This window comes from Meriones unguiculatus, chromosome 11, assembly GCF_030254825.1.
Source record: "Meriones unguiculatus strain TT.TT164.6M chromosome 11, Bangor_MerUng_6.1, whole genome shotgun sequence".
In the NCBI taxonomy this organism is placed as follows: domain Eukaryota; kingdom Metazoa; phylum Chordata; class Mammalia; order Rodentia; family Muridae; genus Meriones; species Meriones unguiculatus.
The window spans coordinates 98,041,800-98,057,720 of NC_083359.1; the positions used below are offsets into that span (position 1 = coordinate 98,041,800).

Sequence of the window (15,921 nt, forward strand, 5' to 3'; positions counted from 1 at the left end):
CCAAAGGGAAGGCCACTCACTGCCAAACCTGATAACCGGAGTTCAATGCCTGGAACACACATGACGGTTAGCGAGAACTAATTCCTGCACGCCATCCTCTGACCGACACACTGTGCCCAGGAGCAAACTGCTCACCCAAGAGGTAAACAAAAGTAGTAAGAGACTGTCTTAAAAGTCGGGCGAGCATGATAGAGAAACAGGTATCCCCCCTCCATTGACTTCTGGCCTCTACTTGTGCACACATGCAGGCACACGAGGAAGAGTGTACCGGCACATACACGCATACATAAGCACTTACCACACACATGCACACACACACTGAAAAAAATGCAGGCGGTTTAGAGGTAAGATTTTTGCGTCTGGACTACAGTGCACTTTAGACAATGCAGTGAGCGTATGTGCTAGGTCACTCTGCCAGGCTGTCTTCTGCAGACAGCCACCACTGGTCATTGTATGCAACACATAGCTGGAAGGTCTGAGCCGTCCTGAATCCATTCTGAGAGAGGACTAAAAGTGGCCTAGCTGGGGCCAGCGAGACAGCTCAGTGGCTGCAACCCCAGTGACATGAATGTGGTCCCTAGCATCCTCACGGTAAAAGAGAGAACCAACTCATGAGGGTTGTCCTCCGACCACACAGATGCCATAGCATGGGCCGAATCGATCAGCCATGCAATAAAAAAAGTAATCAAAACTTTTAAAGTGATATAACCCGCTCCCATCTCTCAAGGTTCAGATGAGCAGTGGGTTGGAAGTGCTGTAGCCTGTGACTGGAAGTGAGTCTATAAGGGAGCACTCGCTGCTCAGTGGCGTTCCTGAAGACTCTGTGTGCATCCAGCATGAGTCCATCCAAACCAAATCCAATGGAATGACAGGCAAAAGCCAGGGTAGAGTGCCAACATGAGACTTCACAGGAGCTGAGAGGTTTATAGGGCAGCAATGATCAGACCTTTGGCGAGAACTGAAAGGACAGCACGGAGGTGAAAAGCAAGAAGCAGCATGCTGGCTGAGCTCATGCAGTGCAGGAGCTCCCAGCAGACACTGCCGAAGCCTTGTTTGTGGCAGCATTATGTGGCACAGGCAAAGTGGAAACCACCAAGTGTCCATCAGAGGATTTACCCAAGGAAAGGCACGAACTCTTTCAGATGAACCTCAAAGACATTGAACTCGGTGTAATAATTCAAACACGGCGAGGATGAGCACAGCCGCTCTCATCACAGGGGACTTCTGGAGTAGGCAGATCTGTAAAGACAGGCTGTAAGATGGTGGTTATCATGAGTTAGGGGAGGAGAAGAGTAAAGAGCCGTGGTTCAATGGGTTTGGGAGGATGGGGAGATCCTGGAGGTGGTTGGTGATGATAGATGTAAGCAAGGTGAACGTGATGAATACCAATTACAGCTGAAAGTGGGCAAAATGTAAAACTTTCTGTGTTATCTCTGTTTTACCAGCCCAGACAATTGGGGACTCCCTCTATTTTCCCACAGATTCTTAACATCTAACTTCTCTAGGTCTTTAATTATCACCCCTGTAAACACACAGGGAGTAGGGGATATATTTGGGGCTTAATAGGGAGTGAAAAAGGACAGCGGACTTCTGTTACCCATACAGTGAGGTACCGAAAGCAGTGTGTACACACATGAGTGTGCATGTATACACGTGTGTGTGCATCTGTGTGCATGTGGATATGTGTGTGTGCACACAAGCATGTGTATCATGTATGTATGTGCATATGTGTGTGCAAGTGTATGCATGTATGTATGTGTTTGCATGTGTGTGTGTGTGTGTGTGTGTGTGTGCATGTGTGTGGGTGCATGTGAGTGTGCATGTCTTTGTTAGCTAGTTTGTTTTCCTTTGCAGAGGAAGTGGCGGAAACTCCTCTGAACATCCTGTCTTCTGTCAAAGCAGTTTTCACATCCACAGATGTGTTCCCCGCAATGTTCCTTGCCCACGGACTCAACTTGTGCTTTGCTCACTCCTGATACCAGGGAAGGCTGTTAAACTGTTCTTCCCCACCCTTAGCTAAGGCTGTTCAGCTCTTGTAGCCTGGCTGATTAATGGCAGGGCAATTGCCCTTCATTTCTTTGTCTTCCAAACATTGCCACCTGGGTCTTTACTGCCCTCAGAGCAGATGTCCTGTGCAAAGAGTGAAATTCCTCCAGAGAGTCTCTGCTTGAGCAACACGTAGGTGAGAAGCCCTAGGGTGCACAGAAAAGGTGACAGGAGGGCTCAGCCTTGCACATCTGTTGAAAAGGGGCCTCCATCTGAGCTTAGGCCTGGGCTCCCTAAAGAAGTAGAGAACAAGGACCATTCTCCAGAAAGGAATATGGCTGCCAGGCAGGTGAGCGGCCAGAAAATAGGAAGAAGGGGGTGTGAGTTTGCAAAAGAGGGTAACCCCTTTTTCTGAATGAAGGCCCATGGCTGATGCCTCCTAATGAGACTGGTGGACAATAGAAAACCACAGCTGATTTATTGGACTTCAGATCTGCTTTAGCTGGAGTGTGGGCTAAAGATCTCAGGCCCCGGGCCAGAGTCCCCATTCTGCGCCTGGGATCTACTAGACAGCGGCAGCTTTGTAAAAAGATGAATAGATAAGAACAACATGACCTAACAGTACAGACCAGGGAGGCAAGCGCAGAGAGGCCTGTCCGACTCTTTTGGGTCTCCCTGTTGAAGCATTTCCCTTAATCCCACACATGGGGCAGGAGCCCTCAGGAACGAGGGAATTAGAACCTACAAAAAGTAAAAATAAAATAGGCGAGAGGGCCTCTTTATACACACAGAGAGGCAAGGGAGGGGCAATTATAGTAGTATTTTTAGGTTTATAGCTGGTTTAGCGGGAAGGGGCTCAGCTTTTTAAGACCCATATCAGGGAAGGAGGAATTCCAGTCTTTGTTGTCCAAGGCAGGCGGGGGTTCAGAGAAAAGCTGCTTCCAAGGCCTTACGTTTCCTGAGCCCCAACACCAGTTGTAGTCACACCAAAGGCGATGTTTTCTGGGCATCAGCTGTGAGTCTGCCTCTGCCAAGTTATGCTGCAAGGATGGTGTTGGTACCATCCTGTCTTTATAGATGGTGATGGTGCAAAGAGGCCAGCTAAGGCACTAGACCCCATTCACGTGCGGTAAAGCTGGGGTTGCATGGCAAAAGAGTTGGGGCTAATCTGAACTTCTAGAATGTTCCCAGGATCTCAGTTACCTTGGAGAAAGAAGGGAACAGCTGAACACCACTGGGCTCAGCATCCGTGAGGTGGCCCTGCCTTCCTTTGGCCCAGCTGGCTTATGGTCTACTTTACATCTTGCTTCTGTTGCCCACCTGGCCTTCTGCGCTGGCCAAGCACTGGTCTTCTGACCTCGCAGAAGTGTGGTGGTTTCCCTTGGTATTCCTCTGTCGTCCTCCCGTAGATTTCTACCTCCTCTGTGTCCCTCTAGACTCCTACATCTGATGTATACATCCTGGAGCCCTGCATGTGTGTACACACATGCATACATGTGTCTCCCCTCGCTCCCTTATCCATCAGGTGAACCCAAGGGGCTGATATAAGCCTGAGTAACTGGCCTCAGCAGGATCCCCAGAATGAAGCCCAAGAGTCTGAGAGAGTTGGCTCATGAGGAAGGGAGCTTGAGAAGGCAGAGTGGAACTCCTTACCCATCACTTCCCAGAGGGAAAGAGCATTCTCCACAGGGAGAGCCGCCCTGTCAGCTTTATTCCGCACAGATGTTTAATGTTCTTGGAATCTACTATTTCTGAGAATAGGAGACAGGAAAGAGACACGGCTGCCTGGGGACCAACGACATTCGTGTTTAGTACCTCCAGGTACACAGCAAACACTGAGTCGTGGCTGTTTGTGTGCGCTGCCAGCCCCCCTGTATTATGGCAGATCTGGCTGCACCACGAAGAGCACCAGATTATTGGTTTGCTCTGAGAGGTCTGCGGTATTGCCTGCTCACAAATGGACACTCATGACCAGAGGCCCTGGAGGGGAAATGTATCTCCGTACAGTGACAGTGCTGTGGGGGCTGCTTCTTAGGAGTCTCTGGGGGGGGTCCTCCGGGTTAGTCACGTCTTCTTCTGTCCTCACCCCCTTACACATCTCTTGACTTTGGTTCTTTTCTTTCTGGAATACTGCTGATCTACCAGGAGTTCTTATATTTTCTTGTCCCCAAAAGGTTGGGGACTGCAAATCTAACATCATTGACCAGGAAAGACGGCACTTTGTTGATTAGTCCACTTTAAATGAAACTGGAACCCAAGCTAGGATTTCTGTTCACCTCCCAGATTACAGGGATTTATAGCTTCATTAACGGTTGAGTAAGAAGTTTCAAAGCGTCTAAACTCAACCTGACCACTTGAACTCCCCCTCCCTGGCAGTCTGCTAGGCCCCTTACCTTCTGGCTGGTTTACTCCTCACCTTGGTCTCCCGGGGGTCACTGTGGGGAGGAAAGAGGCAGGAAATGAGAAACAGAGAAAATTGGCGTGAGTGGGTATTCTGGTTTATTAAGTAGAACTGTTGTGGTGTGTGTGTGTGTGTGTGTGTGTGTGTGTGTGTGTGTGTGTGCGCTCAGTGGGGAGGTAGGCTTTAGAAGTTTTATAACCTGTCATTTAACCTGGAAGTGCTTAGGAAAGTGTGTGTGTGTGTGTGTGTGTGTGTGTGTGTGTGTGTGTCTACTAATTTAGATCCATTTCTCCTTCGGGGTAGAAATGATCAGCTGGGTGTAACTGTGCATTTGTGGTGGGTGACATCAGCTCTGTGTTGGCTGCTTTGTTAGTTCATTTGTGCTCACTTGCTAATTGTGTGCTCACAGATGTGTTTAAAGGACTTAGAACAATGACTGATCTTTACTGAAGGAGCAAATGACGTGTTATGTGTGTATAGGTGCACACACACCCTTAAAGTGATCTCTTACATGTAATTTTTTTAAATTTTAGTTTAGTGTGTGTACGTGTGTGCGTGTTGGTGCGTGCACCAGTGTGTGCTCATGTGGAGCATGTTGGGTATTCTCCTTTATTGCTCTTTGTCTTATTGTCTGAGACAGGCTCTATTGCTGAAGCTGGCCAGCAAGCTTCTCAGATCTGCCTGTCTTCTCCCCCAAATGGTAGGGTTACAGGCATGCATGGGTTATGCCCCACCCTTTCATGCATGCTGGGGATTTGACCATAGGTCCTCTTGCTTTCATACCAAGTTACCCTACCCACTGAACTATCTCTCCGGCCAATAAGCCATCAATGGATTCGCCTTAAGTATGTAAAGTAAGCAGAGACTTAGAACACAGCACAGAAGCCCGTGAAGTAGCTCTGTGAAGGCGGCAGGTCTCACACTTGCGTTTCTTGACTTGTCATTGTTCACAGCCTTGTCACCTTAGATGCTATTCTTGTCTCAGCGCAGGTCAGAAATGGCATATTAAAGATAGAAACCAACAAAGTGGACGTTAATAGCTTCACGGGAAGAGCAAAGACACAAGGCAGACAGAACCCTCAGAGAGCAGTCATCTGGAACTACTTGGTTCAGGGAAAACAGCCTTTGGCACTTGACTGTGTCTTTGGAAACTGTCACGTGGCAAACACTGAAGCACCAAAGCTTAGATTCTCTTCTATAACTTGCCAGATGAGGAGGCCGCCTCCTATGCACCAGGAAGGCTCCTCAGACTCTTAAGTAACTATTTGAGTAATTACTTCTTGAAGAAGGCAGACTTCCATTACACACAGCGGGAGGCAGAGAATTATGGCTCTGGTTCTGGAGGCCAAACGTAGCCAGCTTCTTGTTTTTATAGTTTTATTAGAAGCAAACGTGCTCTTTGATTTGCATATTCACCTGTGGCAACTTTTGCTTTTCTGCCAGCAGAGTCTAGTAACTATAACAGAAACTATATAGTCAACCCAGCAAAGCATTTGCTATTGGGTCCTTTTGTTCATATAGAACGTTCATCTAGCTGGGTGCTCCTTGGACATTGGCTTCTACCTGTGTGTGCATTTGATTCATCTGCATGGATTGCCAAGGGCTCCCTCTCCACATGTGTGCACACAGTAACACGATTAAATGTTGAGCATCAAATGCCCTCACTTCTGACATGTAGCTCTGGAGGAGGCTAGGTGAAATTAGTTATCATTCTTCCTGTGCCACTCTGCTGATGACAGGGGCGGCATGCTGTAACCTCTGAAAAAGACATTCTGGAGGAGCTCCAGTTCCCTTGGAGACACCAGCGCTCAGGTGCCATTCTGCAGCCTCTTCTTAAGAGTGTCCGTATTGATTGTACCCAAAGCTTACATTTACCCAAGATGGATGGCCTTGCATTGTGAATCAATGTGAAGAATTTGGTGAGCTTGCAGGCCAGACTACACAGGCCCCGTGGGATTTTTAAATGGTCCTGCAGGTTGACTGCGAAGGTGAAAAATATCATTTGCTTCATCGGGTAGAATTTTGTTTTGCAGGTTATTTTTGTGATCTCTGTGAGCGAAGAAAGCTTCCTCAGCCGGGGTGGCTGTGCTGCTTTTTTCTGTACTGATGTGGCCAGTGCCCCTTTGTGTCTGGTTAAAATAGCTCTGGCTTCAGCCAGTATCATCCTTCCCTGTATTCTTTGAGTTTTGAAGGAACAGAAGCTGATGCCCGATCTTGCAAAGTAGACTTTGGAGACTATTAATTAATGTGGTAAAGTGTCTGTTACCATCCATGTAAGCACCAAGACATAACTTGGATTTAGGGTGGGGAAGAAAATACCTTTTTAATTTTGCCTTATTTTAAAAAAAATTTCAGTGTTAGTACGGGGTGTGTCCAGTGTTTGTGGGAGCCGGAAGAGGGCATCAGATCACTTAGCACTGGAGCTAAGGGAGGGTTGTGAAATGATTGTGAGCTTCCACGTGGGCGCTGAGATTCAAACCCAGGTCCTCTGGAAGAATGCCAGTGCTCTTAACCACTGAGCCGCCTCTGTAGCCCCATGCCCTTATTTTTCAGATACAGTTCATATGCCACAAAACAGACACTTTGCAGTTCAGTAGTTTTTAGTAAATTGGCAAAGTTGCACAGTCTTTTTTTTTTTTTTTTTTAATACAGGAAGATTGGTTCATTTTGAGGAATTTTATGTTGACACTTGGCAGTTGGTGTGTGTGTCGCAGATGTCCTGAGCATGGACTAGGACAGTCCTGATCCCTTGCGTTTGTCTGATATGTAGAATTGTTCCAGCCACTGGGCGGGGCCAGGAACATCAAGACCCAATGCCTGGGCCTCTATCCTGTCCACAGACTCCACAGGTGACCAGCCTCTCCCTTTCTGGGATTCGTTTTCCTCCAGGCTGGCTTCAGGGTAGGAGAAGGTTTTCCTTCTGTGATGTCGCTCTTGTCAGTGAATGGGGCGGGGTTGGGGAGGGGATAACAAAACGTACCAGCAGAGCGTGTGCTGGAATGTACATGTACCGTCCAGCCTTTCTCTAGGCCTCTATCCGTCTCCACCTCTTTGTCCTGAATGGTTCCAGGCAAATGAACCTTTTTTGGTTCACTCATTGGCCGAGAGCCATTACAATCCTACCACCTTTAAGGCAAGAGAGGAGCCTACGTCCTGCAGAATAACTCATGGGGTCCTGAGAGTGTATCGAAGTGAGACAGGTAAAGTTCTGCTCCCACAGAGCTTATAATCAATAGAAGACATTTAGTGGCTGATTGTGCAGTCAGTTTATAGACACCATTGTGTTGTGTATACCAAAATATATACTCAGTGTTATTGATAGAAACGTGAGACTGGGGCTGAGAGCAGGGAGTTTGTGTAGTTATCTAGGAGACAGAGAGGGCGGCATCTAGAATGGGGACAGCAGTGTATGCACAATTCGGATTTAAGATATTCTCAGGAGGCGGGATGATAGGACTCACACTCTCTCACTGATTTACTTATTTTATCCAGCGCCTTGTTTATCAGTTTTCCCTTGTTGTAACACATGCCTGAGATAATCAACTAGTAAAGAAGAAAGGTTTATTGTGGCTGACAGGTTTGGAGATGGCTGTGACCTGATGGCCCCATTACTTTGGGGCCTGCTGGCAAACAACACATCATTATGGGGTTATGCAGCCGAGGAGGAAGCTTAGTACCTCATGGCTGTGCAGCAGAGAGGGCAGGGGGATCTAGACTCCAACATCTCCTTTCAAGGACACAGCCCCAATGACCTAAGTCCCCACACAAGGCCTCATTTCCTAAAAGATAAGCCATCTCCCAGACTCCAGATCTGAACTGTACCTGCCTCTGTCTTTCCTTTCCAGTGCCTGTGTCTTAGCCATTCTTGTCTTATTGTTTGGCTGAATATATACTAAAAACCACGGATGCTCCCAGAGTTGAGTGGGAATCATGTTCGGGATCCTTCAGGGTTGGACCTATAGGTGTTAGAGACCCCTGACGCCTGGGGGAAAGATTTCTCCAAGAATGTATGCTGACTGGTTGTTAGGGTGCCGCAATTACTTAGCCAGGAAGAGGGAGCCTCAGTTGAGGAATGCCTCTGTCAGACTGGCCCATGGGCAAACCTGGAGGACATTTTCTTGTCTGATGATTGATGGGTGAGGCTCCAACCCATTGTGGGTGATGCCTCCCCTGGTCAGGTAATCCTGAATAAGCAAGCCATGGGGACCACCCAACAAGCAGAATTTCTCCAGAGTCTCTGCTTCAGTTCCTGCTTCCACTGCCCTGCCTTGGCTCCCCTGGAAGGTGGGCTGTAGCCTGTAAGCCAAAGAAACCATTAGTATGAGCATTCTCCATTTTCGAGTGGTTATTTTTATATTAATCTTAATTTTTACTGACATATGTTGTTAACTGTATTAATGAAGTTTACTATATTTCCATACATGTATATATTATATATGGATCAAATCTAATATCTTTTGAAGTATCTGGGTAATAGGAGAATCATTTCCTAAACTAGAGGGTGGGTAGGATGGGCCAGGAGGTAGGCTAGCAATGGAAGGGGGCACAAAGTCCTTGGTATTTGAGCCCTGGAGCCTTCCACAGCTTTGCACTCTGTGTTACAGGCCACCCATGTTTTATCATGAAGATTTTTTTTTTTTTTTTAAGTTTGGTTCTGGATTTTCAAGTTCTCAGACTACAAACTGAGTTGAAAGCGAGCCTTTGTTTTCAGTTGAATGATGAATAAGAATCTGTTTGGGGGTTCACACTAGGTGGCCAAGGAGGAGAATGGCCCTTGGCTGCTTGACTGTTAGCATCTAGTTCTGGTGGACAGTGTGGCTAAATACGGCCTGTGTGTGAGTGAGCAATAGAACACACCTCTGACCGTGTAAGATTTTTCACATGTTTAAACAAGTAAATGGCTTCCTGCCTCTTGTGGGTTTTTCTTTTAAGGCCAGTAGCTGTCACACCAAGATGACAAAATTGAAGCCTGCATGACATCAGAGTCAGTTAGCTGACTTTCTAAGTCCAGGGACCCTGGGAAGAGCGAGAGCGAGAGCAAGAGCAGAGAGTGTCCTCTGGCTGGTTTGCTCTTGCAAAGATGCTGTCCTTGTAGAAGGGCTGAGGGTTCAGCTCTGTGCAGTGTTCATGCACAGGGCACCCACAGCCTGGCATTCCATCCCCAGAGCCCAAACAGTCAGATTCGCTGTTTAATTAAAAGTATTTATGCTGCTTTGTTTGTTTGTTTGTTTTTGACAAGTTGTTTATTTCCTGACCAGATTGCAAAACTACCATGGCCAACACCTTACTTCATCTGTATAATAAGGCTGTTGCTCTGGTCTTGCCTCTTGCCAGCATCTCCACCTTCCAGTATCTTCATTCCACCCTGTGGAGAAGACAGTTTGAAGGGCCACAGGAAGTTATTTGTTTCCTTGAAGTATTTTCCAGTTGTATAGATCTCATGAATTAGATGCCCTATTCGGATGATGGCAAGTTTTCCAAGAGATCTAGCAGTCAAGGAACTATCTGTCAAGGCAATTTGCTTCTTATTGGTGTTGCCATAGCCCGGCTTGTAGAGGAGCTCATTCACAGACTTCAGGTTGGGGTACCCCCACGCAATGTACAGTTCCACGGTCCTCAGTATGTTAATCAAAGCCTTGTTGAGCTTAACAAAGGTGCCATTGAAGATCTGTTGGAGACAAGAAGCTGCAGTATCTTGCGAACCTTTGGGCCTACACCATTGATGCCTCAGATTCTGATGACAAACACCAGTTTTGGTTCTGCAGGCGCATAGAAGTTTCCATCTTTTCTTGCCATCCTGGCCATGCGAACCTCAGTCCCGTACATCTTCCTGTACTCTGTAACAGTGCTTGGCCTTCCCATAGATGAGCTTCCTCCTTGCCTTTCGCACGCAGCATCTTAGGGCAAAGCTCTTCCGCAGGTGCTTCACCTTCAACTCTGCGAAGTTCCTACGCTTTTTCTTAAGGGTTTCTGGCACAGCAGGAACCTTCTTTTTCTTCTCTGGCACAGCCTCCATGGTTCCAGACCTGGGGTGGGGGGACGGGACGGGACGGGATGGGACAGGATGATGATACAAACAACAAAAACTTATGCTGTGTTTTTAAACATGAAGAATAATATGGATGGGGAAGGAAAGGGGTCCTCCAAAGATGAGCCCTTAGTCTATATATTATTTTTATTTATTTATTTATTTTTGCTTCCAATATTCTTTTTCCCCCGAAACCAATCAAGCCAATACTGCCCTTCTTTTCCTGCCCATCCCCTCCCTCCACTGTTTTTTCCCCAAGGACTGGAGGCTGGAGGCTAGTGAAGTGACTAATCCAGTGTCTCAGCCCCCCATTCCGGTTCATCAAGATTAGCACTCAGTATTGCAGACTTGGTGGGATGGGGTGGGAGGGTGGCTCAGCAAGCAGCTGGGCAGCTGAGATCTTTGTAAGAGGGGAGTGAAGAGGAGAGGGAGCGCGCGCAGGAGAAGCCAGCATAAAGGGCTTGGGAAAGAGCAATCAGAGACAGAAGCGTTGAGATTCATGTCTCTCTGGGAAAGAGACAACCAAAAATGTACAATCCAGCTGTCTAACTGCACTGCGAGCTGGCTTATGCTCGACTCGCAAATACTGCTTCCTCGGGGACCCTGAGCGTCTCAGTTACTTGTTGCGATGCTCTGCAGAAGAGAGCGATTGCGTTTATATGCAGGGCAGCTGAGGCTCGAGACTGGAGCTGGTTGATATCTGTAATACACAAGAACTGTTCGAAATATTTAAAACTTGCTCTCTGGTCCATCTCTTCCATGGGAACTGAGCTCCAGTTTGCCTTTGAGCTGAGAGTGTGAGGTGAGGCCTGAAATGTTTCAGGCCCGTGTCCAAATCAGTGCAATGACAACTGATGGGAAAGGAACACAGAATTTTCATGATCTCATTCTCTCTCGCTTTCTCTCCCTCCTTCCTTTCTTCTTTCTTTCTTTTTCTTCCCTTTGATTTGGTTTTTTGAGACAGGATTTTTCTGGCTGGTTTCTCAGCCCTGGCTGTCCTGGACTCACTTCATAGACCAGGCTGGCCTCAAATTAACAGAACCTCTGCCTCCCTGAGCACTGGGTTTACAGGCATGCACCACCCTACCCTGTCTTTCTTTTCTTTTCTTTTCTTTTCTTTTCTTTTCTTTTCTTTTCTTTTCTTTTCTTTTCTTTTCTTTCTCTCTCTTTCTTTCTTTTTCTTTCTCTCTCTTTTTTTCTCTCTCTCTTTCGTTCTTACTTCATTTCTTTGTGTCTGTCTGTCTGTTTTTCTGTCGGCTTGTCTTCACTCTCTGTAGTACATATACATGTTTGTGTGGATATGTGCACACACATGCACACATGTAGAGACTGGAGGTTGACATTGGGTGTCTTTCTCTGTTTCTTTCCACCTTCTTTTCTGAGACAATGTCTCGCTGAACTGGAGATCATCGGGTCAGAGTTCCAATGAGCTCCACGGATCTGTCTGTTTGTACCTCCCTATTACAGCTGTGTGCTGCTGTGACTGCCCTTTAAACGGGTGCTGGGGATTTGTACTTGGGTCCTCATGTTTGAATGTCAAGCTCACTATCCACTGAGCCACTTCTCTGGTCCCCTCCTCCATCCTTAAACTTTATCCTTCCCCTCCCAACCATACATAATGGGTAGAATAGATGTCACCCTCATCACTGACACTTGCACACAAATCCTTCCCTCGTAACTAGTAATGACCCCTTTCTTCAGTGCCAGGGGCCCAGCTGATGACTCCAGTCAGTGCTTGACAGTTTTAAAACCAAACCAAACCAAACCTTGAATCAAGTAAGCATATTTTGGCATGAGGCGTTGACTTACGATTCAGGAAACATCAGCCCTCCACCAGTGAGGGAGAACTCACGAGGCTTGGTTTGGAGTGTTCTTGGTGGTAGAATCCCAAGAGCAAACAGAAAAAGCTTTGTTCTGCTATCCCGGCTGTCACAGAGGGTGACAAAGCTAAAACAAGACCCCCGAAGGCAGTGTTCAGTCCGTTGCCCCACAGCAGCAGTGCGGTGGGTGCTAAGGGTTTTCTTGGTGGAGCCTCAGCATGTTCTTGGAGTCCACCCAGAGAGCTGGCTCTGGCCTGCTTAGGTCAGAGAGCCTCCTTCCCACCTTTTCCTTCCTGCCTATCCTGTTTGCTTCCCCTGCACAGCTGTGCGGAATTTACATTAGAACCAGTGTATTAAGTTATCAAGTGTAGTTCCGGGGATTCTCAGGGTGTGAAGATCTGTCAGGATCTGGGCAGGCTGCACTTGTAGCTGTGAGGTTTGCTGTGGTGGCAATGTCCTGGACATGGCTTTTTCATGTCTGTCTGTGCTGTTCCAGAAAAGAATCAACAGGGCTTTCTGCCTCTCTCACACTCACCCCCACTCCCATGGGATGCACTGCTGGCTAATTCTGGAAGAGATGAGCCACCATATTGCATCTTCAAGCATGGAGATGGTCCTGTGTGTGTGCATATGTGTGTGTGTGTACATGTGTGTTTCTCTAGCTTTGTGCTCTCTTGGGCTTTTGGCTCAGTATGCCAGTTAGTTCTTACTGTTAACCTCACACAACCTTAAGTCACCAGGGAAGTAGGGAGCCCAAATAAGCAACTGTCGAGATCAGATCGGTCCCTGGGCATGTTTGTGGGACACTTCGATTGTTAACTGATGGAAGAAGACCCCGCCCACTGTGAGCAGCCCTATCCCTAGGCAGATGGTCCTGGGCTATCCAAGAAGGCAAGGGGAGCTACCCAGAGAGCAATCACTACTTAGTGATCAGTATTCCTGCGTGGCTTCTGTTTGAGTTCTTGCCCTGACTTCCCCCAGTGATGGATTGTGTGACCTGGAAGTGTAAGTCAAATAAACCCTTCCCTCCTCTAAGGTGTTTTTGGTTGACATGTTTTATCACAGGAAGAGGAAAAGTAAACTAGGACGCTCAGCCTTTGACCATTGACATATATCTGAATGTCATTTGTTGGCTGTTGACTGGAGGGAAAAGAGGCTCAAGGCAATTACCTTGGTTTTTCTTTTTACATTAAAGATGGGGAGAGGCATCCATGGTCCTCATTCTGTCTCCAGCTTGTGTGGAGATGAAACCCAGAGCTCTTTCCTGCTGGGGACCTCTCTCCTCCCTCCTCCAACCTCTTAGCCTCCACTGACAGTTGTCTGGGGAATGTCAGAACTCAACACGGGCAGGCCTTTTATCCCTGTCTGTGTCTCTTGTCACAGGAAGCTGGAGGTTGGGTCAGCCCTCATCTGCTCTCTACATCCCAACTGTTCACTGTGACAGTGTGGAATGCACATTCCATTATCGGAGAAAGTCTCAGTGCCTTTGGCCTCTCTTCTGCAAGAGACTTTGATCTTTACTTTCCAGCTTCTCAGGCCACATCTGTTTTCTCCCATGCCCTTGACCACTAAGTTTTGGTGCCTGCTCTTCCTTGCTATTTCCCGCTGATGTCCCCTCAGCTGAAAAGAAGGGAGAGAATGGCTCTTGATAAAAACTGGATTTATTTGGGAGCAAGGAGATCAGCACTTGTCTTTCTATTGGAATATAAAGATGATGTTAACTCCCAACTTAAAGAAAAATTAAAAACTCTTTTTAAAAAAGTGTATTTTTATTGTTGTTGCGTGTGTGCATCTAAGCCAATCGTGAAGGTCTTGATCTTCAGCCTTTTTCTCTACACTCACTCTAGCTGACCCCTCCCCATTCCATAATTTTTGTACTTTTCATTACTGACTCCTTCAGTTGCATCTCCATTCCAGATTTTGTCCCTGAACTTGACTTAGTAGCTTATTGGTCCATTGGCGCTGCTAGAAAGTAATATCACAGTCCTGATGATTTATAAACAAGTTCATGTTTTTAGAGATCGGAGGACTGGGACGTTGAAGATCCAGGCAATGGCAGATTTTATCCTGCTTCATACATGCCATCTTTCTCTTGTGTCCTCCCACCGTGGAAGGGGGCGGGAGCTCTCAGGGGCCTCTTTTGTAAAGGTCAGCTCTAGAGCCCTTGGGTCTTGACCACTTTACAAAGGTCCAATTTAATGGATTTTGGGGACATTTGTTCTACTACAGCAGTCTATGGAGTTAATTTTCTACCTTTTCCCTCTTTATTTACCCCACCAGAGCTGGGCCGGCTTCTTGCTGTTCTTAATCACAACGACTCTCTCTCCGGTCAGGGCCTTGGAAAGCACTCACTGCCCCGCCTGGAGCGCTTCTTCAGTGTGCTTCTTGTAGCTCACACCCACTTCTTTGTGGTCTCTGCTCAAGCAGAAAGGCCATGGTGCCCCCTGTGGAATAGTGCCTCACTGGGATTGCCAACGTCCGCTCTCCTCTGCCTTGCCTTATTGTTTTCCCTGGGTCACACAGGCTGTGTCCTCCCTGCTCATCTACTCCATGGTAGCATGATGTTTATTGATCCGTCACTATTTTGGGGGGCTCAGTGAATTCACTTTCATGGAGTTGCGTGGTTTCGTCACCACGGGAGTGCGTAGTCATATGCTTCCAAAACTCCATGCGCCTAGTTAGGTTTACATTTTTCTCTTTGATTGTAAACTCGTTCCTGTTTAGAGGCTGAATAAAATAATGAATAGGTAAGTGACTCATATTTCCTCCCTTATTAACTTTTCAGACACATATAAATGCACCTAAACTTGCAATAAAAGATTCCAGAAGATTTTAGAACATGTTTGCAGTTGATGGCTGTAAATAGAAATGGTTTAAATAACATTAACAAGTTATGGTCTGGCTAAAGGACCATCGTGTTTTGAAGAGGAAAACATCAATAATCGCATTTTACTGCTTTCCCAAACCTTTGAAATAAACACACAGAATCCATTAATGTTGAAGCATTTAATAGAAATAAAAGCAAACAACAAAAATCACTGTGATACTAACTGCCAAGAGTTTAAAGGTTTTTAATAATGTCTCAATAATATTGGATTAATGAATTAGCTTCTCAGAAAAATGGCTGGACTCAGTGAACAATAAATCAGGTTATACTATTTGCAAAAGCAGCAACTAAAATTCTTCTTGTAAATAATAATGGGGAAAGATCTGGAATGAATCAAGCCACTGTCACAGCTGGGCTGTGTTTTCAGCTCTCAAACACAGGAGAATTGAATATAACTGCATTTGAAGCTCAAAGAAGACAAAACGAAGTCCTTTGAGAATGAGCTTTTGTGAAAATTCAGTAGGGAACTGCATGAGAAACCACTTGCCAGAGACAGACTCCCAAAGGCTTTGTCTAGGAACAGTTTTAAAGTCTTGTGGGCCACCTCTTTGCCCAGACATTGTGGGTAGGCAGTTCCGAGTGCAGTTTGTATATAATTGCCATAATCCTTCTCCTAAGAATAGGTGATTCAGGTAGTGACTGTGGAGTCACGTGGCCTGGTGCTGCTGGGTCGGTGGACACACTAACTTTGCGTCAGGTGCCAGCTCAACCTGCCCAGAGGTATGTATCATGTGCCTGGAAGCATTCCTGGCAGTGCAGAGTCATTGAGTGTAAGATCTTGCCAGGTTAAGTGATTTTT

General features: G+C 46.7%; 1 protein-coding gene and 1 pseudogene across 1 annotated transcript in view; one reads left to right on the forward strand and one right to left on the reverse strand.

Moving 5' to 3' along the window:
• Kif26b (kinesin family member 26B) overlaps positions 1-15,921 on the forward strand; it is a 402,550-nt gene that overhangs the window by 117,019 nt on the left and 269,610 nt on the right. The gene's annotated exons all lie outside the window — the stretch shown is intronic.
• Positions 9,672-10,403, reverse strand: LOC110552490 (large ribosomal subunit protein uL30-like; annotated as a pseudogene).